We start from the raw sequence: 25311 nt of genomic DNA, 5'->3' as shown, positions 1-25311 counted from the left end.
ATTTTTTGTTATTTTAGAAATCATTAAAAAACTATTTTGCTAAATAATGTACATGGCATCAACGTATTCTCAGCCGACGAATTATTGAAGACAACTTTATTTAAAATATTTTCCACAAAACCATTGATAGGATCATTTAAATGAAATTAAATAAAATGAAAATGTTTAATTCCAGAAATAATTTTCCATAGGTACAATAAAGTTAAACTAAATGTTTGTCTTGAGGTTCCTAGATGATTCAAATGGATGTTATAATACCTATCACATAAGAAACTTGAATAATTTAAATGAATAAATACAAAAAAATCGCAAGCTCGTTCGACTTTAAGAGAGAAAAAATGTTTCAATGTTTTCCTTCAATCTGTTGCCATTTTTCACACACTGTGTGTGACGGTAATGGAATGGACAATATGAAAAATCTATGGAAATTTTGGTTCATGTTTTTTCTTTTGTAAAATTTCCTAGGTATTTTCAGAACCCAGATATTATTATATAAATCGAATATTCTTACCGTAATCGAAAAATTTGTTTTCTCCAAAAACTTTTTTTAACACCACACTATCACACACACCCAATCCAAAACTGGTACAATCGTTATCGGTACATGGACCAAAATATTTAGTCCGAAGCGCGTACGCACGCTGAGACGGTACTCGGTACACTGAGATAGTGAATGAAGAGAAACGGTCTGAAAGTATAATGCCGTATCTTAACTCGGTCATATGACGAAGTGTGCATACTATTAGATCCCGCGGCTACGCCTGCGTGGCATTCAGTCTTAATCATGTCAATTGCTTTTTTATTTAAAAAGGATTGATTTTAATAAGTCTAGTGTAGTTGACTATACGTCTTTTTTGGGTACATTAGCTATTCCTCTATTTCTCGGTCGTGCATTTTTTCGTGAAAGTTATTATTATATACGTTCTAGACGTATCTAGGTTTCATATGAAACAATAGTCACAAATAGTGATTGAGAAGAAAAACGAATGTGACGAACTCAGAATGCGATCAAAAACAAAAGAGACTAATTATGAATGTGCCCAGAACCGAACTTGTTAAATTATATTTTCGGCGAAAACGTCAATGAGATTAAAAACAGGACAAGTGCGCGTCGGACTCGCCCCTCGAGGGTTTCGTACTTTTTAGTATTTGTTGTTGTAGCGACAACAGAAATACATCATCTGTGAAAATTTCAACTGTCTAGCTACCACGGTTCATGAGATACAGCGTGGTGACAGACAGACGGACAGACGGGCAGCGGAGTCTTAGTAATAGGGTCCCATTTTTACCCTTTGGGTACGGAACCCTAAAAACGAAACCGAGAAATTACGAATAGGACTAAAGAAAACCATGACGAAAAACGAATAAGACATATTAAGAGAAAGACAAGTATAAAGAATATTACCAAAAAAGATAGTGTCAAGGAGCGAACAAGACGAGTGAAGAATGGGTGACGAATACAGAATGATACGATAAATAAGAAATAAACGAAAAACGAATGCGACGAGCCATGCTGATACCATTATTTTGTAGGTGTGTGTGTTTTTAGTAGGCTGTGCGAAAAGAGAAGAGTCGTGGAATACACGGTGGCTAAAAAATAAGTACATTTCCGTTGCCAAGGAGGTTTTGGGATTATACTGAGCAACTTTTACTATGGGACCAACCACGAAATCGCGAAAAAAATGTACCCTCCCATAGAGATTTTTTTAAACTGTTTTTTTAGAGAAACTGCTTATTTATTTTAGAAACTAGAGTTTTACAATTGTTGTATATAGTTAGCTAGGCAGTAAATAATTATGTATATATAAGATAAAACTGGAACACAAATTAATCCAAGTTGGTCTTTAATAAATTAATTTATTTATAGATTTTTAATCAGAATTTAATCAATCTATTATTATTAGTACCAGTATCCATTATTATGATCAATCTATTAAATTTTAATGTCAAGATTTATTTATTATTAATTTTAACATAATTTTATTTTAATTCTTATTATAATTGTAAGTGTTGTCTTATTGTGTTATGCTTATTATGTATATGGACATGGACCAATGTTGTCTGCAATAAATGATAAATAAATAAAAAATGGACCAATGTATGAAACAGTTTCAGGGTTGGTCCCATAGTAAAAGTTTCTCAGTATATTCCCAAAACCTCCCTGGCAACGGGAATGCACTTATTTTTTAACCATCCTGTATATGGTGATCAAAACATTAAATAAATATAAATATATTATAGGACATTCTTGCACAGATTGATCAAGTCCCAAGGTAAGCCCAAGGAGGCTTGTGTTGTGGGTACTCAGATAACGATATATATAATATTATAAATATTTAAATACATAGAAAACACCCATGACTCAGGAATAAATATCTGTGTTCATCACACAAATAAATACCCTTACCGGGATTTGAACCCAGGACCATCGGCTTCACAGGCAGGGTCACTACCCACTAGGCCAGACCGGTCGTCAACTCTAAGACTAAGATATAGCAAAGATAGATATAACTCCGTAATAGATGGATACAGTCTAAGGAAAAAACGTGCCTCGAAAATAAAGACCATTTGATTCTCGATCAGAGGGCGCTATAGCTTTGGCCTACTGTCGTATAGATGGCGTTGACGGTTTCGTTTGTTATTTAACAATTTAAACGCATATTAGTAAAAGAACATGGGTCAAAATCATAAAAATAATTAATTCAAATAAAAAAAATCATTTATCCATATTTAAATATATTTTATCGTATTTTTATAAATCTTCATTTTTAGTTTTAAGGTGTGTCGATAGATGGCAGTGAATTTACTGTGGTTACAAAATCTACTATGACAGTACCGCTTTATCTTATTATATATATCCTCTTTGGATATAGTAAGATGTGAAAATAGCTCATTTAAGAGGACTACAATCTGCATTCAACGTAAGTGCTTAATTTATGTAAAAATGATTCCGCGATTTTATAAACAGAATGTATTTCGTAATCTGATTAAATAACAATATACCAATTTGTACCAATTTTAAATAACCAGCATAGTTTGACCCCCAATTTCAAGCAATATCTACGCGATCGAGTCCAATATTTAAATTTGCTGTTTGGAAGTATTTAACATGACATAAGATAAACATATGTATATCCGTTTACTTAGAAAGTTGGCCGCATTCGTGAATGTCTTATACTGCCAAAGAGAATTAAGAAGACATAGAGTGCTCACTCCGTACATCGGTTTTATTACCAAAAGGACTATTATTTTCGTAGTCTACATCTAGCGTCAAGTAGCGGAACTATCAGTACTGCTACTCGACAATAGATGTCGCGGCAAACGGAAAGTCTAATACTCGACGATTTTCAGCTAATATTATAACCGGATTAACCGGAACTCTATTTTCAACTCCTGCTTATAATATTAGTTATAAATTATTGAGCAATACACATTTCGTCAGTCGCGACACATGTGACATCTAGTGTCGAGTAGCAGTACTGATAGTTCCGCTACTTGACGCTAGATGTCGACTACGAAAATAATAGTCTTTGGTTACAAAACCGACGTATGGAGTGAGCACTCTATGACTTCTTAATTCTCTTTGACCCTACGGCTACTGGTAAGTCATGCAGTGAGTCATTAAGAGGATAATGGACGACCGCTTCTCCATACAAACTTAGTCCCCATTTTCCTCTCTGGATATTGACATTATGGAAAACGTTTTTACATAAACGCATACATTTATACAGAATAACAAACTTAATTTTGCGTCCAAGTAAGTGCCTAGATCGTCTGGCAGGTAGAAAGTCCCGACCAAATCGTCTGGCTTATTTTTTTATGACTATTTAGATACTTATACGGCCCAGATCCAAAACCCCGAGAGCTTTCAGCTCGAACTTCAAAACCGGTTCGAATGCCTAGCTAGCGACCTGGACGATTACAACGACGGGTTTGTGGAAGCTGTTCATACGGTCGGGTCCAAGTTCTTCAAGACTCGTCGTACAAGAACCAAGAAACTCTCGGACTCCACTCTCAAGCTCATGGAGGTGAGGCGTGAGATGATTCTGCAGTCGTCAGGTGACGTTTGTCGTTATAGGCAGCTCAACAGACGGATCTCGAAGTCTCTGAAGCGAGATATACGCCGATTCAATACTAACAGTATTGAAGAGGCTATCAAGCGCAACAGAGGCTCAAAGGTGTTTGCCAGAGATCTGTCTATTGGCCAAAGCCAACTGACAAAACTGAAGACCGACGACGGCAGGATCATCTCATCCAAACCTGAGCTCTTGGGAGAAGTCGAGAAGTTCTATGGACAGTTATACACAACAACCCGAGCACCCGTCGTGGATCTAGCTAGAGACCCTAGAGCTAGACTAACTCGACACTATACCGAAGATATCCCGGACGTCAGCCTGTACGAGATTAGTATGGCTCTCAAACAACTTAAGAATGGCAAAGCCCCAGGTGATGACGGAATTACGGCCGAACTCCTGAAGGCGGGTGGTAAACCAGTCCTTAAGGCCCTTCAGACGCTGTTTAGTTCCGTCATGCGCGAAGGAAAAACGCCGCAAGCGTGGAACAGAAGTGTGGTGGTGCTCTTCTTCAAAAAAGGTGATAACACCTTGCTGAAGAATTATAGACCCATCTCACTTCTGAGCCATGTCTACAAGCTGTTTTCGAGAGTCATCACGAACCGTCTCGCACGCAGGTTTGACGACTTCCAGCCTCCCGAACAAGCAGGTTTCCGTAAAGGCTATAGTACCGTAGACCACATACATGCGTTGCGGCAGGTTATACAGAAGACTGAGGAATATAACCTCCCCCTTTGCCTTGCATTTGTGGACTACGAGAAAGCCTTCGATTCGATCGAGACTTGGGCTGTGCTGCAGTCTCTCCAAAGGTGCCAAATCGACTACCGGTATATCGAAGTGCTGAAGTGTCTGTACGAAAACGCCACCATGTCCGTCCGACTACAGGGCCAGAGCTCGAAGCCTATTCCATTGCAGCGGGGAGTCAGACAAGGAGATGTAATCTCCCCAAAGCTGTTCACCGCTGCATTGGAGGATGCCTTTAAGGTTCTGGACTGGAAAGGACGAGGCATCAATGTAAATGGCGAGTACATCACTCACCTTCGGTTTGCCGATGATATCGTAGTCATGGCTGAGACCATGGAGGACCTCAGTGCGATGCTCGCTGATCTCAGCAGAGTATCTGAACGAGTTGGTCTGAAAATGAACATGGACAAGACGAAGATCATGTCTAACGTCCATGTTGTGCCAACTCCCGTATTAATCGGAGGCTCTGCGCTCGAAGTTGTTGACGATTATGTATACCTAGGACAAACAGTCCAGTTAGGTAGGTCCAACTTCGAGAAAGAGGTCACTCGTCGAATCCGACTCGGTTGGGCAGCGTTCGGGAAGCTCCACAGTATCTTTTCGTCCAAATTGCCGCAGTGTCTTAAGTCAAAAGTCTTTGACCAGTGTGTGTTGCCAGTGATGACATACGGATCTGAGACGTGGGCGCTAACGATGGGCCTCATAAGAAGGCTCAAGGTCACGCAAAGGGCAATGGAGAGAGCTATGCTCGGGGTTTCTCTGCGTTATAGAGTCAGAAATGATGATATCCGCAGTAGAACTAGGGTCACCGATATAGCTCGCAGAATTGCAAACCTTAAGTGGCAGTGGGCGGGGCACATTGCTCGCAGAACTGATGGCCGGTGGGGCCGGAAGGTTCTGGAGTGGCGTCCGCGTACCGGAAGACGAACTGCCGGTAGGCCTCCAACGAGATGGAGCGACGACCTGGTGAAAGTCGCGGGAATTCGGTGGTTGCGAGCGGCACAGGATCGGTCGGAGTGGCGAGCCTTGGGGGAGGCCTATGTCCAGCAGTGGACGTCTATCGGCTGACATGATGATGATGATGATGATTTAGATACTTAACTTTAACCTGTAAATATTACAGATTGCCTCAAGAACCTTTTTTTGAATTTTTTGAAAAATTATTTTGCACACGTCTGGCAAGGTTAAAGACCCGACCATATCGTCTGGCATAATTTTTTATTACTATTTAGATATTCAATTTCCCCTTGTAGAAATTACAGATTGCCTCAAGAAAATTTTTTTGGGCACCAAAAAAACTTCTTTAAAAATTTAAGGGTTGATTTAGACCCGCTACCCTGCAGCCAGACTTGCATTTAGGGTATGGGAGAAGTATCAGGCAAAGTTTCAGCTTACTTCAAGGACCTACTCCAAAATGTCTACCAGCTCTCCGTCTATATTAGGAGACTCTCGTCATAGTCGTGATATGGCATCACGGCTGAAGCCGATGATTTTTACTTTGACAAAACCGCTATCCCGTCCACAGACGCCGAGTTTTCATGGGATTATAATGAAGTCAAGTATCTTGTGCCGCCTTAGGCAAGGCTCTCTGGTGTCACAGCCAAATCCTCAGTGACTTACTTTCCGACTTTATGCATCACCACCAGTATAGGGCCATGACGCATGCTGTGGCACGACACGGCTGAGAAAGGTTCTCCGCGATAACATCCAGGGGATCACCAAGCCTGCCATTAGAAGACTTGCACGCCGTGGCGGCGTTAAGAGAATTTCCGGCCTCATTTACGAAGAAACTCGGAGTTATAAGATCGCGCCCATAATCGACAAGGTTAAAGAACGCCGCCTACGATGTTATGGACATGTACTCCGCCGCCCTGAAGACCATATGGTACGAGCTGCCCTGAGCATACCCACGACAGCGCGAGGCGCCGGAAGACGGCCCGCCACCTGGTTGACGGTCCAGAAGGACCTAAAAGAGATAGGAATAGACAACACCGTAGCCCAAAACCGGGAACAGTGGAAAATGCAGACAAGAAGAGCCGACCCCAGATGATGGGATAAGGCTTAGGACAAGAAGATTTACGAAGAAACTCGCGGCGTGCTGAAGGTGTTTCTAGAAAACGTCATCAGAAATGCCGTGACGTACACTGAACACGCTAAGAGGAAAACGGTCACTGCAATGGACGTCGTCTACGCGCTAAAGAGACAAGGCAGGACGTTGTACGGTTTCGGTGGATAGACTCGAATGTGATAAATTATTTATTGTTTTTTTTTTATGAAATAGGAGGCAAACGAGCAGACGGATCACCTGATGGTAAGCGATTACCGCCACCCATGGACACCCGCAACACCAGAGGGGTTGTAAGTGCGTTGCCGGCCTTTAAGATGGGAATACGCTCTTTTCTTAAAGGTTTGAAGGTCATATCGGTCCGGAAATACCGCAGGCGACAGTTCATTCCACAGTTTAGCTGTGCGAGTGCGATTATGCTTTGCTTTGATAACGTTACGGCTATAGACGTGATGCCGTATCACAAGCCTCTTCAATGTATGAAGATATATACATTGAAGAGGTATATCTGCGCTGTCAATATGTGGCACAACTTTTAGAAAATGCCATGTGGCAGTCCGTCCGTAGACGGGAATAGTAGATTGTTAACCAAGGGATGAAAGGCACTCATTTCTGCAGAGGTATTTTGGCGCTAGAACGCAGTGAGAGCGCCAATAGTCCGAGGCTGAAATGATGCCTTTCACCCGAGTTGAACACTCTACTTTTCATTTCGAATACGAGGAAAGTAAAATGCATGTGTTTTTTTAAAACATGACCAAGTATAATTTTAATAGTATTTTTTAAGGGTACCTTCAGTTAACAATTTAGGCAAAAGTGTCTCTATTTATGGAATGGAGAGTCAAATATCAGAATGGAAATTGTATAACAAATCCATTTAAACTCAAATTTCAATTGCTTATCGCAATAAAATTCAAAAAAATCGTACTTCGAACGTAAAATACTCTAGTGCAGACACGTATCATTTTCTGCACACCTTTTAGAACAACAATGACCCTCTTTCAGAGCATGAGAAATGAAAAAGATCTTGTAATTTACCTGTGCCACATCACGCAGTTTCGATAATGGCGCTAGGTTTGTGTAGTAAATGTACTAAAATAATAAAGACACGATTCCCTCCACTGTACTAGACCAAACTATTCCCTAATGATTCTGCTCTTAGTACGTTTTAGTACACTACACGCGAAAGAAACAGAATGGGAGCGAAGACCGAGTAGTGACAATGAAAGCAAAGCGATCAGAGTGATCAGACTCATCCGACCGAACTAACGTATTTTCTATGTATATTTTTAAACATTAATTCCTACCTTGTAATTGATACTACCCATCATACATAATTAACAAATTAGACATAACAAATTGCCTCATATCACGCATCTACATACATAACACTTATTTAATAACATAATTATGATATCTCTGACGCTGACGTGTCTGTAATTTAATTAAGAAATAATAATGTTATTTTATTATCAACTTGTCAAGTTGTCATATTACATTAATCAAAGTACACTCGCGCTTTGAGGGTTCCGTAGTATATTCTTTTACTGAAGGTACATTTGTTTTTAATAACCTATATTGAGTCAGTGCAGTCAAAGAGGATATATATAATAGGATAGAGCGGTACTGTCATAGTAAATTTTGTAACCACAGTAAATTCACTGCCATCTATCGACACACTTTAAAACTAAAAATGAATATTTTTAAAAATACGATAAAATGTATTTAAATATGGATAAATGATTTTTTTTATTTGCATTAATTATTTTTATAATTTTGACCCATGTTCTTTTACTGATATGCATTAAAATTGTTACATAACAAACGAAACCGTCAACGCCCTCTATACGAGAGTAGGCCAAAGGTAGTGGCGCCATCTGACCGAGAATCAAATTTTCGTGATTTTCGAGGCACGACTTTGGTAATAGGGTCCCGTTTTTACCCTTTGGGTACGGAACCCTAATAATATATTTTTTAACATTAATTTAATTCTTTTAATTGGTACTTCCCATCATACATAATTATCCAATTAGACATAACAAATTGCCCCATATCACGCATCATACATACATACACTTGAAACTTAATAACATAATTATTATATCTCTGACACTGACGTGTCTGTAATTTAATTATGAAATAATATACTAACAACACTTGTCAAGTTGTCATATGACATTAATCAAAGTACACTCGCGCTCTGAGGGTTCCGTAGTATATTTTTTACAGAAGGTACATATGGTGCTACTAGTGCGGTAATTACTTCTTTACGTGCCTATGTCGAAAATTTAAAGGGTAGTACTTAGCTGTCAAACATTGAACTCACGGTACACCTGCGAATAGGTAATTCGCAACTCATGTCGATTTAATGTGAATTTCCTACTTTTCGCACTTGTATCGTAATGTACTATTACAGTGTATTTTTCCTTGATAGAGAATTTATTCGACCGATCTGTAATTCTAGTAAAATTTTGGCATTCGCACAAAAGCAGGATTGTTAGTGGTAAATTTTCATATCGACCTATTTATTATGTCATTAAATAATTTTATGTAGGAATTCTGGGATACAAATAAGCTTTTTACTAAAACTTCATTTAATTTAGTTTGCTACATACTAAAAAATAACGGGTAATGTTACTCGATTAGATATAATTTTTCCTGGTTTAATATATTTCTTATTTAAAAATGTCTCAGAATAAAATAATTATTTGGGTCACATCTATTCCAAAGACCTCATTGATTGGGCTAGAATCTGGGTCACTTGCTATTTGTTGCTATTATTTATGACTATGTACTAGCGACCCGCCCCGGCTTCGAACGGGTAGTTCAACTAATTTACACAAAACCTTTACAAATTATACATATAAACAAATATAAACCTTCCTCCTGAATCACTCTATCCATTAAAAAAAACCGCATCAAAATCCGTTGCGTAGTTTTAAAGATCTAAGCATACATAGGGACAGACATACAGACAGCGGAAAACTACTTTGTTTTATACTAATGTAGTGATTCAGCCCGTAAATTGTGGCAGGTGACTAAACAAACACCCTGTTTAAAAAGTTAATATATTTCTCGCGTAATACACCTTTCTAGACTGGGCTTTGCAACTTATTTTGCACTCTTTTCACGGTTAACACGTTTTCCCGCTTACGCTGCGTCTTAAGTAAGCGAACAAAGCGAAGCGAAGCGAAGCGGCGCGGCGGGCCATGGCAACGAGACCGCCCACGTAGGACACTTCTATAGGTATCAAAGGATTGATTCACCCCGCGCCGCATCGCTTCGCGTCCGCGTGTTGTTCGCCTACGTAGTACGCTGCGTTAAGACGCGTCTTTGGCGTGGTCCTTTCTGAATCTTCTTAAGTCACGCGAACCTAGCCGCCATACACTTATTTGACTATTTAATAGAGAACTGTTATTATTCAATTGATGAATTTTTGACATTATGTAAATTATAGGTTATAGATACACTGTTTGACTATTGATACATTTATGCTCTATAATGATTGTATATTTTTATATTAGACAAATTGTAATCTTAAATGATATATATCATAAATTGGATTTTATTATTAATTGAACTTTAATTTTATTTTTATTTTTCAATGTGACATTTTAATGGAGGTTTATTTTTCATTTTCATTTCATTTCATTTATTGATTGTAAAGTCATGTACATACATTTTATAATTTAGGTGTTACATCAATTCTGAAAGTCAGTCCATGACGTCCTGTGAGGACATACAACAATATATTAGACCGTAATCTAGGCTAAACATTATAAAATAAAATAAATTAATAATCATGCGAACTAACAAATCTACAGTCTCCTAAATTAGTAATGCATTAAAATATGTTACTATTATTATAAAAAAAAATTATGTCACTTAAATTACAAATTTTACCCACACAAATTTTACAATTTAAATATTAGATAGTAATTTAAGAATACATGTACGCCATGTATTATGGTAAATCAAGTATTGAAAACAATATTATGTAACAACAATTTATACCCTTTTTTACACAAATAAACTATTCTATTCTATTCTATACAATCGGTGTTTACGCTCTCATTATAAAACGACATTCTGTACATTCCGTGAACAATTCACTTTTTCATACAAAGTGAGCCGTTTTCATTGTACTGCATTGTGTTTGCTGTTTATCCGGGTCAATGTACGGAACATTGAATAAAAGTTGACTGACCTAGGTACAGGACCTAGGTGTGGCTATGGTCCCCAGATAATCGCTATTCTCTATACCTACCTCACGCGTCCAACGTTCCCTATGATATTTGGGGACAAATCAAATTATTTTATAAAATATCATGATTAAGGATGACTTACGTTAGACCGGCCCGGGGCCGGGCCGGCCGTCCGACACTTCGTTCTCCGTAGAAAGCATCACGTGCGATCACCCGTCATAGAAAACGAAGTGTCGGACGCCCAGGCACGGCCCCGGGCCGGTCTAATGTGAGTACACTACTGTACATACTGGGACCTGGAATAGGAGCGAAACATTAAACTGACCAAAATTTTGTTCAGCGACTTTTAAAAACTTGTATTTTGATTTTTAGTACTTAGGTACACTTTAAAGTTAATTCTACGCAATGTAATGTAATGTTCTAGCGAATTTTGTTACCTATGTTCAAAGATAGATGTTTAAACTTTAAAGTATGGCAAGCAACGTCAATTAACACTGATGACAGCGTACATTGAACATTATATTTAATTTGTATGAAAAATAGGAAATAAAGACTCCAAATTTTTAAAAGTTATTGAATAAAAGTGTCATCGTTTGAGTACAATCTATGTTTAAGTTATTTGCTCGTGTTAGTCATGTTACAGGCCTAACCCAGTATAAATTATAAACTACAAAAACCGGCCAAGTGCGAGTCGGACTCGCGCACCGATGGTTCCGTACTTTTTAGTATTTGTTGTTATAGCGGCAATAGATATACATCATCAAAATTTCAACTGTCTAGCTATCACGGTTCATGAGATACAGCCTGGTGACAGACAGACGGACAGACGGACAGCTGAGTCTTAGTAATAGGGTTCCGTTTTTATCCTTTGGGTAAGGAACCCTAAAAATAGAAATCCGGCCTCCGCCTCCGGAGGGCTTGTCCACTTTTTCTTTAGTATGTAACAGCTATTTCAGTTCATAATATAGGTAACGTAACCTACCTATTTTAGTAAGATTGGAGACCACCAAAATAGCTATTTCAGTTCATAATATAGGTACCTATTTTAGTAAAATTGGAGACCACCAAAATAGTAATGACTAGTATTTACTAGAAGCCGCTTGTTGACTCGCTATTATTGACTAGTTATTTTTATAGCGCTCGATACTGTTAACGGAAAGAAACAATGTCTGGAAATGTAAGAGAGGTATGGGCACTGTGAATGACATCTCGCTTTGTGTGGTAGGGCACAGGACAGCGGATGTCATTCCAGATCTAGAGCAGAGCCCAACTGGGGAAGTACCTCCACCTTACAGAAAACCGCAGCCAAAAAACACTAGACCCTACTCATAGTGTTGTGTTCCTGCCGGTGAGTAAGGTTGCCAGAGCTCGAGGGAGAGGAGTGTTAGTGTCGGCAACGCGCATGTAACTCCTCTGGAGTTGCAGGCGTACATAGGCTACGGAGACTGCTTAACATCAGGCGGGCCGTATGCTTGTTTGCCACCGACGTAGTATAAAATGTGTCGTTTTCAAGCAAAAGGTACCACATTGTCGCTTACCATAAGGACGCTCTGACAGGTTATTCGTATGAAGATACAAGCAAATCCATCGTTATGGTATGCGACAATGTGGTACCTTTTACTTGAAAACGTTACAAATTTTTAATACCTAATACAGGGTGATTTCTGAGTCGTGATCCACGTATTGCAGCGCGACAATACTGCCGACTGCATTACTGCCGCAAATGTTAAAACCCTAGGCAGCAACATCGATTTTGAAATTTAATTCCAGTTTACCCTCTGGGTTGGAAGGTCAGATGGCAGTCGCTTTCGTAAAAACTAGAGCACACGCCAATTCCTAGGATTAGTTGCCAAGCGAACCCCAGGCTCCCGTGCGCATGAGACGTGGCAAAAATGCCGGAAAAAACGCAAGGAAGATGATGAATGTAGTCAATTTTCGATAATACCAACTTTTTGGGTCTCTATTGTTTGACATAATTATTGAGTCATAATGTTACATTGTCATATTATCATTAGTCATAATTTGGTTTTTCTCAGAAACGCGTAACTTTTCAGGATTGCCATTAAACAAACCCAACCTAACCTATCTATAGGATAACCCGAGGAAAATCCTGAAAAATTAACGATTTCAGAATTATGACTAATGATAATATGACAATCATTACATTATGACTTTCAATAATTATGTCAAACAAAGGGACCCCAACTTTATAGACATTTCGTGCAGTTATGCAGTCGACTGCAGCGGTTTTGCAGCAAGACTTATACTGCCAACTCCAGTGACTTTTACCCTCGCAATGTAACACAATAGTTTAGTACGGTGGGCGTCGGACAATTGTGACAAACCTTTGGCATCTGAAATTAAATTAGGCCTGTCTATGCTGCTTAAATCGGCCCGATTGAGGATATCCTGTTATGCATTATGATACTGTCTGTATAGTAGGCCCCATCCCTACTATCCACTATCCCTACTAATCTATACTATACTATCACTACATAGTATAAAACAAAGTCGCTTTCCATACTGTTAGAAGTATTAGAACAAATTAAATTATTTACAGAAAATACACACACATTATACATTTATTTCAGTTTAAAGTGGCTTTCCGCTGTCTGTCTGTTAGATCTTTAAAACTACGCAACGGATTTCGATGTGGTTTTCATCTATCAATAGAGGAAGGTTTTAGTGTATAATTTGTAAAGGTTTTGTGTAACGCGTGCGTCGTTAGTAATATTATAAATGCGGTAGTGTGTCTATCTGTCTGTCACCTCTTCACGTTTAAACCGCTGAACGGATTTAGTTGAAATTTAGCATAGTTTGGTCCCGGGGGAAGGACATACCATTTTTATCCCAAAAGTCATCTTTTAGGGGGGTGAAAAGGGGGGGGGGATTTGTATGGGGAATCGATAAAAAGCAGATTTAATAAAAAATAAGCTACCCTAATTACTCCACGCAGACGAAGTCGCGAAAAGCTAGTATCTAATATTACAAATGCGATAGTAACTGTCTGTTTTGTCTGTTACCTCTTCACGCTTAAACCGCTGAACCGATTTAGATACTATTCAATCAATTCAATGGATGAATTTTTTAATGATGAAAGTCTGGATAATGCGAAATGATTTAATTGTTTATGAATTTTATGATAACTATTAATAATTTCTTGTTAAATTTCATTCGAGTATGAGTATAACCATAATTTATGATTATTAATGATTAACGCATGAATTAGTTTTATCTTATTATTATTGTTTTTTTTTTTGACTCAATTTTATTTTATTTAAAAGTTTATATAAGAAATTAAGACTAGGTATAAGTTCAAAATAAGTAGTTTAATATCCAATATTGTACACCCTAGCAGGGCATCATGTACCTACTTGACCAATATGTAAGACCAGTATGTACAAATGAACATGATTACAATGGAATAAATGATATGATATGATATGATATGATATGTGTCGTTTTCAAGCAAAAGGTACCGCATTGTACTCTGACAGGTTTTTCGTATAAAGATACAAGCAATTTTCATCCTTATTGTTAGCGACAATGTGGTACCTATATATAATTTGGTACGGATATAGTTTGAGGCCCGATGAAGGATCATCAATCATCATCATCATAATCCCACGCAAACGAAGTCGCAGTCAGGAAAGGTAACCGATATGTGACATGTGTGATAAATTACTTTTACAAATTACTATGACAGAGTTCAAAATAACTACTAGTTAGATTTCAGACGAATGGTTATAGTTTCTTGGCCGATACATACTGTCATTATCACTTTGTCACGTGACAATAACCATCATTTTCCTTAGGCCCCTATTTCACCACGATGACAGGTGCGACAATTGTCGACATCACTGTTACTGACGTCACAGGCCTCCATAGGCTACGGTAACCGCTTACCGTCGGACGAGCGGTGTGCTTGTTTGTTACCAACATTTTTATATAAAAAATCCACTATATCGCCAATATATTATTTTGCGAAGCTAATGACAAATTGTCACAAGATTTAAAATATTTTTTGGTAATTCTTGACAGGAAATGAGTTCTGTGTCGGATTTTCGTGAGAATTGTCGTGTTTCTTGTGACAATTGTCATTAGCTTCGCAAAATAAGTAAGTACTTATTTATTGGAGTTTTTTTTTTAATTAAAATGTTGTCAAATGGAAAAGTCGCCAACTGTTTAGCACCAGCGTAGGTTTCCCACATTTCTAGTCTTTTCTATATTAGTCTTACTCGCTCGAGGTCATAAAATTCAAAAAAAATTGAATTGGATATTTTTATGTTGGACAGGTGAAACCTACGCTAGCGCCATCAAACATAAAACATTTATTCAGCAAATAGGCCACAGGGGCACTTTTACATGTCAATTTTTACAAACAATAAAATTAACTCAAAATTACAAAAAAAAAAACAATTACATAAATATAAATGCATCTGTAAAATACTTCCACCAGCCAACCTCATTTTAAGAAACCCTAAATGTGTTTTCTTCTATAAATAATAGGATTTTCCGTATAATTATATAAGTAAAGAACAATGTTTTAAAACACTTACATAATAATAGTTCCAGTTGCCAACGTTTTTTGGCATAGGTACACGAGAGTAGGTAATTTAGGTATAACTAGTTAAGTTGGTGAGAAAAACCCACGTTTATACACTAGACACCATGTAGGTATCTAGTTTATAAACGTGGGTTTTTCTAGAGATGCCACTAATAGTGGTTTTGGCCGAATACCGAATATTTGGCCACCGCCGCCAAGGGCCGGATATTCGGCGACCCAATATAACACAATAAAATTTTGAGTCTTTATTATGAAAAACTGGTCGCCTAAAAATGAAAATGAAAATTTATTAGTAACGTTAGGTTACAGGTCAGGGATGTATAAAATTTGAAAATTCGTACAGTATCAATATATACAATATATTACACATTCAATTTGTATGTCACAATTATAAGTACATTTTTATTCTTATAGTTAATTTTATTTAGGTACATCAATGATTTCACTGGAAAAATATTCATCTATGTCATAAAATGGTGATTTTAGTAACCAGTGTTTTAATCTACTTTTAAAACTTGATACTTTTAGGTAGGTGGTTGTATATACGTGGGCCAAGTACATTAGGCTTTTAAAAAAGGACTATGTTTGCCAAATTTCAGTTTTGTTGGTCATTACACTATTAGTGTATATAGTTCTAGTTACAGTGAAGCAAATGTATTTAGCCTATGATAAAAAATAAACATTTGCAAGCAACATATAATCAAATAATTCTTTATTAATAATCCCAAAGAATACATTTTGAAAATTAAATATAATGGTTTGCGGTATAATGGTTTACTACACTTAAACTGTGAAAATTTCATTCATAAGTGTAATAGGTAATCGATATTTGGCCGAATAATACGCAGTATTCGGCAAAGTGGCCGAATAGACCGAATACCGAATAGTTACCGAATATTCATGGCATCTCTAGTTTAAACATTTAAATATAAAAGACAAACCTAGCCACTGTTTTATCAAAAATTAGATAAATCGAAAATGAATAGTGTAAACGTCCTGACATTATGACTAACGATAATGACAAACAATACATTAAGAATGTGCAAGATGCAGAACAATCTAAAAAAATTCCGAAAATTTCTAAAAAACTTTTATGAGAAATTTCTCATTCAAGTTTCCACTAAGGAAGTTCCCGTTCAGATTAGGGATTATTACTCAATTTTTTTTTATACTACGTCGGTGGCTAACAAGTTGGCCTATTAGGTAAGGTTAGGTTTGTTTTATGGCAATCCTGAAAAGTTACGCGTTTCTGAGAAAAATCGAATTATGACTAACGATAATGACAAACAATACATTAAGAATGTGCAAGATGCAGAACAATCTAAAAAAAATCCGAAAATTTCTAAAAAACTTTTATGAGAAATTTCTCATTCAAGTTTCCACTAAGGAAGTTCCCGTTCAGATTAGGGATTATTACTCAATTTTTTTTATACTACGTCGGTGGCAAACAAGCATACGGCCCGCCTGATGTTAAGCAGTCTCCGTAGCCTATGTACGCCTGCAACTCCAGAGGAGTTACATGCGCGTTGCCGACCCTAACACTCCGTACCCTCGTTGAGCTCTGGCAACCTTACTCACCGTCAGGAACACAACACTATGAGTAGGATCTAGTATTATTTGGCTGCGGTTTTCTGTAAGGTGGAGGTACTTCCCCAGTTGGGCTCTGCTCTAGATCTGGAATGACATCCGCTGTCCTGTGCCCTACCACACAAAGCGAGATGTCATTCGCAGTGCCCATAGCTCTCTTTTGGACATAGTTTAAGGCCATACCCGGGTCCGGACGTAGTTTATGGACATACCCGGGTCAATGTTCTTAGAGTTAGACCAAGAAAAGTCTGCAGCGATTTTGATAGCATACGCAGTGCAAGTGTTATTTTAAACGTCAAACTTCTATGAAATTATGACGTATAAATAACACTTGCACTGCGTGTGCTATCAAAAACGCTGTAGCTTTTCTTGGTCTAACTTTAACTGCTGACGATTGTTTCATTTAACAATTACGTCACTCATTAGCGTCTTTCTCAAGTGTACTTCACTCCGGGGCAAAGACTACTGCTATATAAATCGCAAATCAGACCCCATATGGAGTACTGCTGTCACCTTTGGGCAGGAGCACCTGGATGCCAGCTTGGACCCTTCGACTCGGTCCAAAGGCGCGCTGTACGAATTGTCGACGATCCCAAACTCACAAGCGGTATTGAACCTTTAAGTCTAAGCAGAGACTTTGCCTCCTTGTGTGTGTTCTACCGCCTGTACAATGGGCTGTGCTCTGAAGAATTGTTTGACATGATGCCAACGGCCGCTTTCTATCACCGCACCGCTCGCCATCGGCAGGGCGTTCATCCTCACACCCTAGTATCTAAATGGTCGCGTACTGTGCGGTTTAAGAGGAATTTCCTCCCGCGTACGCTTCGGCTGTGGAATGAGCTCCCTGCCGAGGTTTTCCCGAGGGGCTACAGTATGGGGTTCTTCAAAAAAGGAGTGTACAGGTTTTTAAAGGGTCGGCAACGCGCATGTAATACCTCTGGTGTTGCAGGCGTCCATAGGCTACGGTGACTGCTTACCATCAGGCGGGCCGTATGCTCGAAACTATCTTTAAAAAGGTGTGGCAATAAACGTGCAGAAAAAATTACCGAGAAAATTTCATGGGCACAATACAATACAATACAAATATTCTTTATTGCTCACCAATATAAAAAAGGACGACATACATATTAAGCACTTAAACTATGGTAGACAACAGGCGGTCTTATCGCTAAAGAGCGATCTCTTCCATACAACCTTAGGGTAATGGAGACAAGGCAAAAAAAACAAGTAATGTGAGTAGGTGATGCAGTGAGTGATGGAAATTTGCAACCTTTTTTTTGCACTGCAATCATTTGAAAATTTTCATTCGCACATTGCTGAATCTCCAAAAATCTCATTCCCCTGGTTGGTTTTGATTAAAAACGGATTTTTACAGTAACATATACATGAATTCTACGTTTATTTTCGTTTCATGAAACCAAAAGAAAATTAAAAATGCATTATTTCAAATATAATAAATATCCTTTAGGTCAAGCACTAATATAAATCAAAATATCTATTATCTAGTAGAATAAACATGTTTTTTGTGTAAATATTCATATGTTAGACGATTGAAAGCTAATTTGATATATTTTTTTGCTCGCAAGCATTTTTTTAGCCCGAACACAGCAAAAGCTCAATAGATACTGAGTTCTTGAACTAATGTCTGACATAATTCAACTAAATGTGTTAAATCAATCGTCTACAGTCAAAAAACTCACTCATTCTATAAAAAAGTTGTAAAAAAATATATTCCCTGACCGTAGAAAAATTATTTTCTAATATAAAAAAGGAATAACGTTTATATGAGGTGTTAAACGCCGCTATTCTCGCAAAAAGGTTGATAAAATATTTAAGAGGGTCCGGTCTCTAATGCGCATGTACGCCGCCCATTCAGGAAAGTCCCAAAAGCGAGACACACTGATACGAGCGAGCGAAACGACACATTACCAAAAAATCAGGGAAAACTTGCCTATTACATGATTTTCAGAACGTTATATCATTTTATCACAGCATTTTTTTTTTCGAATTCAGACGTTCGAAAGCGATATTCATTTGTTTTTTTTTTTTGTTTTAATAATAAAGTTTTTCTTTAAACTGGCTTAGATTTTTAAGCCTTTTAACTTAAAGAACACCGCCTATGTCAGCCTATATGGTAAAGTCCTATAAAATAATGACATGTGAATACATCATTAACAATTAGGTCATACTGCTACTAACTGGCTACACCTAGAAACTAGACTCACCGAAAAAATCCAGCGGACACTCACTGTTAAACCATTTTATATTTTCATAGGTTAGAAAGTAGCGTAGCTATTTCGAACCGCGAAATCAACTGTGTACATGTAAAAATAACTTTTAGTGTTGTTGAGTTGGGTTTTGTACTAATTATTGTCCGGAGACGGGTTGAGATGATCAATTGGGCGAAACGCTCGCGGCAGCCATCTTGTCTGGGCCCGTACTGGGTTCGCGCATGCGCCGCCCAAAGTAAGGATCACGTGATATATTGCTAGGGGAAAAATTGGGAAAGCGTATTGATGTAGTAAAAAAAACTGTATAAGAATTTGTTTGTATTTGTTGTATAAAATTCGTATTTTACAAAAAAAAAATACTGGTAGGTAGGTATGTGCCGCCCAAACTGTATATCTCGTGATATATTATCAGGAGAAAAATTGGGAAAGCGTTGTATTGATGGATTTGTACTGAAAACAAACTGGGAATTAAAAAAAACAACAAATTTAACGTGGTAACGCGGCTAGTATAATGGGCACCTTTGCGCCAGGGACAACTCGGGGGGGGCTTTTTGACTAGGATTAAGTTTAGTCTTAGGTTATTATTAAATTGTTTTTATTTTTGTACTGACATTTATGGAATTAAAATATCATTGATTTATAGATTTGTATTTGTTTACTGTTTTTATTTTATTTTATGAATTATTAAAATAATGGTCTCTGAGTTTAGCAAATTAATTATAGGTTTTCATGTTTTTTTTTAAAACACACATTAATAAGTTTTAAAACTCTTTCTGTACCTTATAAACTTTAGTTGATCTTACCGTTTTTAATCACTGAAAATATTTATACTATTTAAGAACGTTTTCAAAGGTAAATAATATGAAAATTACTACAAAATTAAACAAAAAAAAGTCTGCAATGATTTTCACACGCAGTGCAAGTGTTATTTTAAACGTCAAACTTCTATTGAAATTATGACGCACTTGCGCTGCTTGTGCTATCAGAATAGTTGCAGTCCTATTGGTCTAACTCTAGGTACATAGAGTTTAACGGAAATTGACACAGCTAATTTTAATTTTAATCATTTGATTCTTTGGAAAACTTGTTTTTTTGTTCGTTAATTTTTATGTTTTACGCTCGCGTTGCCGCCCAGTCTTGAGGGCGGGCGGCAGGAATATTGCTAGAGCAAAAAATTTGGCAGAAATTATTTGGTATCCATTTAAAACCGGTTTTTAGGTAGAGTCAATGTAACAGTTTTTTTATTATAATAATAATTCTATATACTGCTATATACTGTAGGTTATAGGTTTTCCTGTCTTTTAGGAAACTAAATGTTTTCTTTCATGCCGTTTAGTACAGCTTTGATGTCTACCGCTCCTACAACTCACCCTCAATTGCTCAAAGGTTAACTGGAAGAGATCCCTGAAAGGGATAAGTTCACCTTTGTACAAATGATGCGTTTTTCTCTTGTTTTATGTTTATTTTTGTACAATAAAGAGTTTTACTATTACTACTACTAATTATTTATTCCGGAGATCCGCAGAACTAAAGTTGTCGACATACCTAAGGGAATTGCCAGACTTAAGTGGCAGTGGGCGGGCCACATTGCTCGCAGAACCGATAGCCGATGGGGCAGAAAGGTTCTCGAGTGGCGACCACGTAACGGAAGACGCAGACTAGATGGACCGACGATCTGGTTAAAGTCGCGGGAAACCGTTGGTTGAGGGCAGCGTTTGACAGTTCGTTGTGGAGATCCTTTGGGGAGGCCTTTGTCCAGCAGTGGACGTCTTTCGGCTGAGATGATGATGATGATGATGAATTCTTTATTTAAAAAAACATAGTCATATACTTAACATTAGGTTAAGGATATCTTATAAAGCACGTATTTCTTCTTCTACCTGAACTAGGAAAATCCTGTATCTCAGGTGGAGAAAAATAAATTACATAAAGGAAAACTTATAAGTTAAAGTGTGCATTTAGGTAGGGATCAATTTGATAAGTTTACATTCGATTGTTTAGGCTAAATAATGAATATTGTGCTTAATATAAAACATAACATATAATTTAGTAATAGGGTTCCGTTTTTACCCTTTGGGTACGGAGCCCTAAAAATGGAGCAAAGTATCACTAGACTTATATTGACCGGGATATAGACCGTGATTACCTTTTGTATTATTTGTGAGCTCCCGATATTTCGACGCAGTTACATGCATCATGTTCACGGTACCGCTCTAGTATAAGTTACTCTATGGTAAATCTAAATATTTATATACCTACTTCAATGTATAAAGAGTTAGACGAAGAAAAGTCTGCAGAGATTTTGACAGCACACGCAATGCCAGTGTTATTTTTACTTCATAATTTGTGACGTTTTCAACCAAAAGGTACCACATTGTCGCTTGTCGATAAGGTTGATTTCGAATTTAAGCTATATGGAAATAGCGCCTTATTAACAACCGACAATAAGTACCCTTTTGGTTGAAAATGGCACATTTCATAGAAGTTTGACGTTTAAAATAACACCTGCACAGCGTATGCTGTCAAAATCTCTGCAGAATTTTCTTGGTTTGACTCTATCTGTATGTTTTACAGCACAACCGCAGCGTTGGATGGACAAGATGACACCAAGAAGTACATTTGACAGAGGTGACCGAAATAATTATAATATAAAGATGTGCCATTTTCAACCAAAAGGGTACTTATTATCGGTTATTAATAAGGCGCTATTTCCATATAGCTTCAATTCGAAATTCGACAAGCGACAATGTGGTACCTTTTGGTTGAAAACGTCACAATTATTTCATTAGTTTAAGGCGGAATACACTAGGTTAAAGCAACTCACAGACAGACATCTTACGATAAAGCAATACAAAAAATATGGAAAAATTCACTGTTTCAGGCGCCCTCCTAAGAGCGTTTTCACATTGTTCGATCCGATATCGGATGTAGGGTCCTACATCCGCGTAGTCAGGCCGCGGGGGCGCGCCCGGGCGCCGTCTAGCGGTCACGCACACTACAACAAACATTATGCCTACACATACGCACACAAACAAATATTATAAGTCCAACAGCTGACGGGGGGCTCCGACATGGCTGAAATTAACGGAAGCGCCTTTCCGATATCGGATGTCGGAAGGCGCCTATAACAAAAACAGATGCAGGAGAGTGCCATTGCCATTAAGTCCACCTTTTTTGCGAGTAATAATGATTTATTAAATGTATAAATAAATACAGAGAAACATATATCTTACATTTTAATTCCTTCCGACATCCGAGATCGGATCGGACAATGTAAAAACGCTCTAGGCACATATTAAGTGAAAAGCGGAGGACTTAAAGTTTTAGTAATCAAGAGCCGCAAGTCTTAGTCTTCTCAAAGGCAGTAAATTTGAATGAATGAATTGAAATAAAACTATGAAAACGGATAATATCGCGTCTATTGAATCCATACTAATATTATAAATGCGAAAGTCTGTCTGTCTGTCGGTCTGTCTGTCTGTGTGTTCCCTCTTCACGCTTAAACCGCTGAACCGATTTAGATGAAATTTGGCATAGAGATGGGTTGAGTCCCTGAGAAGGACATAGGATAGTTTTTATCCCGAAAATCATCCATTAAGAAAGCAAAAAGCGGGGTGGAATTGAGATAATTAACGAAGTGCCTGCTAATTTGTGTGCATAATATGCTCAAATTTAGATTGCTATGAGATTTTCTCCAGGCGCTATTCTTACTCTAGCTGCGGTTAATAAGTCCACGCAGACGAAGTCGCGGGCAAAAGCTAGTTTATAATACGTCCCGGCTTGAACCCTTTACAGCGTTCGTGGTCAACGGGTGACTGAGGACTGAGGAAAAGCTACAATGTGCAAAAATACCCACATACAAAAATTATGAACTAATAAACTACAAACTTTAACTGGTTGTACATGCAAAATCGGTTCATAAGGCTAGTTATACAATACAACTTTTCAAATATTTTTTTTTTTTACTAGCCCATTATGTTGTCCCACTGCTGGGCAAAGGCCTCTCCCCTTGTCTTCCACGACTCCCGATATAGTGCCTCCTCCGGCCAGTTGTTGAGAAAGGTGTCTAGGTCGTCCCGCCATCTCCGTCTGGGCCTGCCGGGTCCGCGCCCCTCTTCTGGCATCCATTTGGTGGCTATGCTAGCCCATCTGTCTGGATGCATGCGGCAGACGTGACCGGCCCAGTCCCATTTGAGCCTAGCAGTCTTCTCACCGACGTCAGCAATGCGGGTTTTTGCGCGCAGCGTGGTGTTCCGGATACGATCGGTCCTCTTCACACCTAAAATGCTGCGCTCAATAGCCCGTTGGCACACCTTCAATTTGGACTTCTGACTCTCTGTGAGTGACCATGTTTGAGCACCGTAGGTTAGGACGGGCAGGATACACATGTCGACGAGTTTTCGCTTCAGTGACAGTGGAAGGCTACCCTTCATCAGCTCTTTCATGGACCAGTAGCTCTTCCAGGCGTTTTCGACACGGCGCTCGATTTCTTTGTCTTCCCTTTTGCTGAAAGAGACTAACTAGCCCAAGTAAATATACTCGTCAACATAGTGTATATTTCAAATGAAAGATACATAAATTACACGATAAAGCTACGCGTAAACGTCAATCATCAAAATAATTCAATCAAAAGGTACCACATTGTCGCTTGCCATAAGGATGCTCTGACAGGTTATTCGTATAAAGATACAATCCAATTTCGTCCTTATGGTAAGCGACAATGTGGTGCCTTTTGCTTGAAAACGTCAGAATTATCGCGGTAACCGAAGACAATATTATCCAAATATCTTTTGTTCAGCAAGATACAGCGCGCCACCGTGCAAGAAGAGCAAAGACGAAGTTCCGGAGTGTGACAGAGACAGTCATATCTACGAGTTGGTGGTTGTGAACGGAAACAACAACAGTACGTACAGTCCGTCTAAGGATGGTATTTCATCTGTCCAATATGTATTTTCGTCTCACATTTTGCTTAAGAGTCCGCAGCAAGCTCTGCCGAATATCACCTTCCCATACAAACGGAGTTTCGTTCTCATTTTAAAACTACGTGTTGGATTGTAATGAAACTGTGCACATACAATGACATGAGGTATATCTAGGTCTGTAATTAGTTTATATAGTTCTAGTATATATATAAAACAAACGAAGTAGGCCAAAAACAAGTTTTGTATTAAAAACTTAAATTCGCTGTATTTTTTTAACTTTGGTATCTGAAGCTACATAAACTAAGACATAGATATACCCAAAGATAGATATAACTCCGTAATAGATGGATACAGTCGATACAGTCTAAGAAAAACACGTGCCTCGAAAATCAAGAAAATTTGATTCTCGACCAGAGGGTGCTACTAGCTTTGGCCTACTGTCGTATAGATGGCGTTAAAACTAAAAATGAAGATTTATAAAATTACGATAGAATGTATTTAAATATAGATAAATGATTTTTTTTATGATTTTGACCCATGTTCTTTCACTGATATGCGTTAAATTTTTTAAATAACAAACGAAACCGTCAACGCCATCTATACGACTGTAGGCCAAAACTAGTAGCGCCCTCTGAACGAGAATCAAATTTTCGAGGCACGTTTTTTCCTTAGACTGTATCCATCTATTACGGAGTTATATCTATCTTTGGTATAAGTTACTCTATGATATACCTTATCTATTGTAAGTACAAATTTTCAGAGCAATCTAGCTAGAGCAAATGAAAGCGTAACTACGTTTGTATGGAGAACCGAGCTTGCCGGAGACCCTTAATGAGAGAGTGAGAGGCATTGTGTTAGAGCGTTTGCTCAGTAAAGTGGTGATGCCAGACTGACCATCATTTGTGTCGTTTTCAAGCAAA

At 38.0% G+C, this 25311-nt stretch overlaps 1 protein-coding gene across 1 annotated transcript in view; it reads right to left on the bottom strand.

The window, feature by feature from the left end:
* LOC134753515 (putative fatty acyl-CoA reductase CG5065) overlaps positions 1–19732 on the bottom strand; it is a 51787-nt gene extending 32055 nt beyond the window's left edge. The window contains exon 1 of the mRNA XM_063689412.1: positions 19464–19732. The gene's annotated coding sequence lies outside the window, so the exon portion shown is untranslated. The remainder of the gene's footprint in view (positions 1–19463) is intronic.
* Between the last annotated feature and the right edge of the window lie 5579 nt (positions 19733–25311).

The sequence above is a fragment of the Cydia strobilella genome, chromosome 27 (genome assembly GCF_947568885.1).
Source record: "Cydia strobilella chromosome 27, ilCydStro3.1, whole genome shotgun sequence".
Taxonomy (NCBI): domain Eukaryota; kingdom Metazoa; phylum Arthropoda; class Insecta; order Lepidoptera; family Tortricidae; genus Cydia; species Cydia strobilella.
This window is presented reverse-complemented; position numbering and strand designations above follow the sequence as displayed.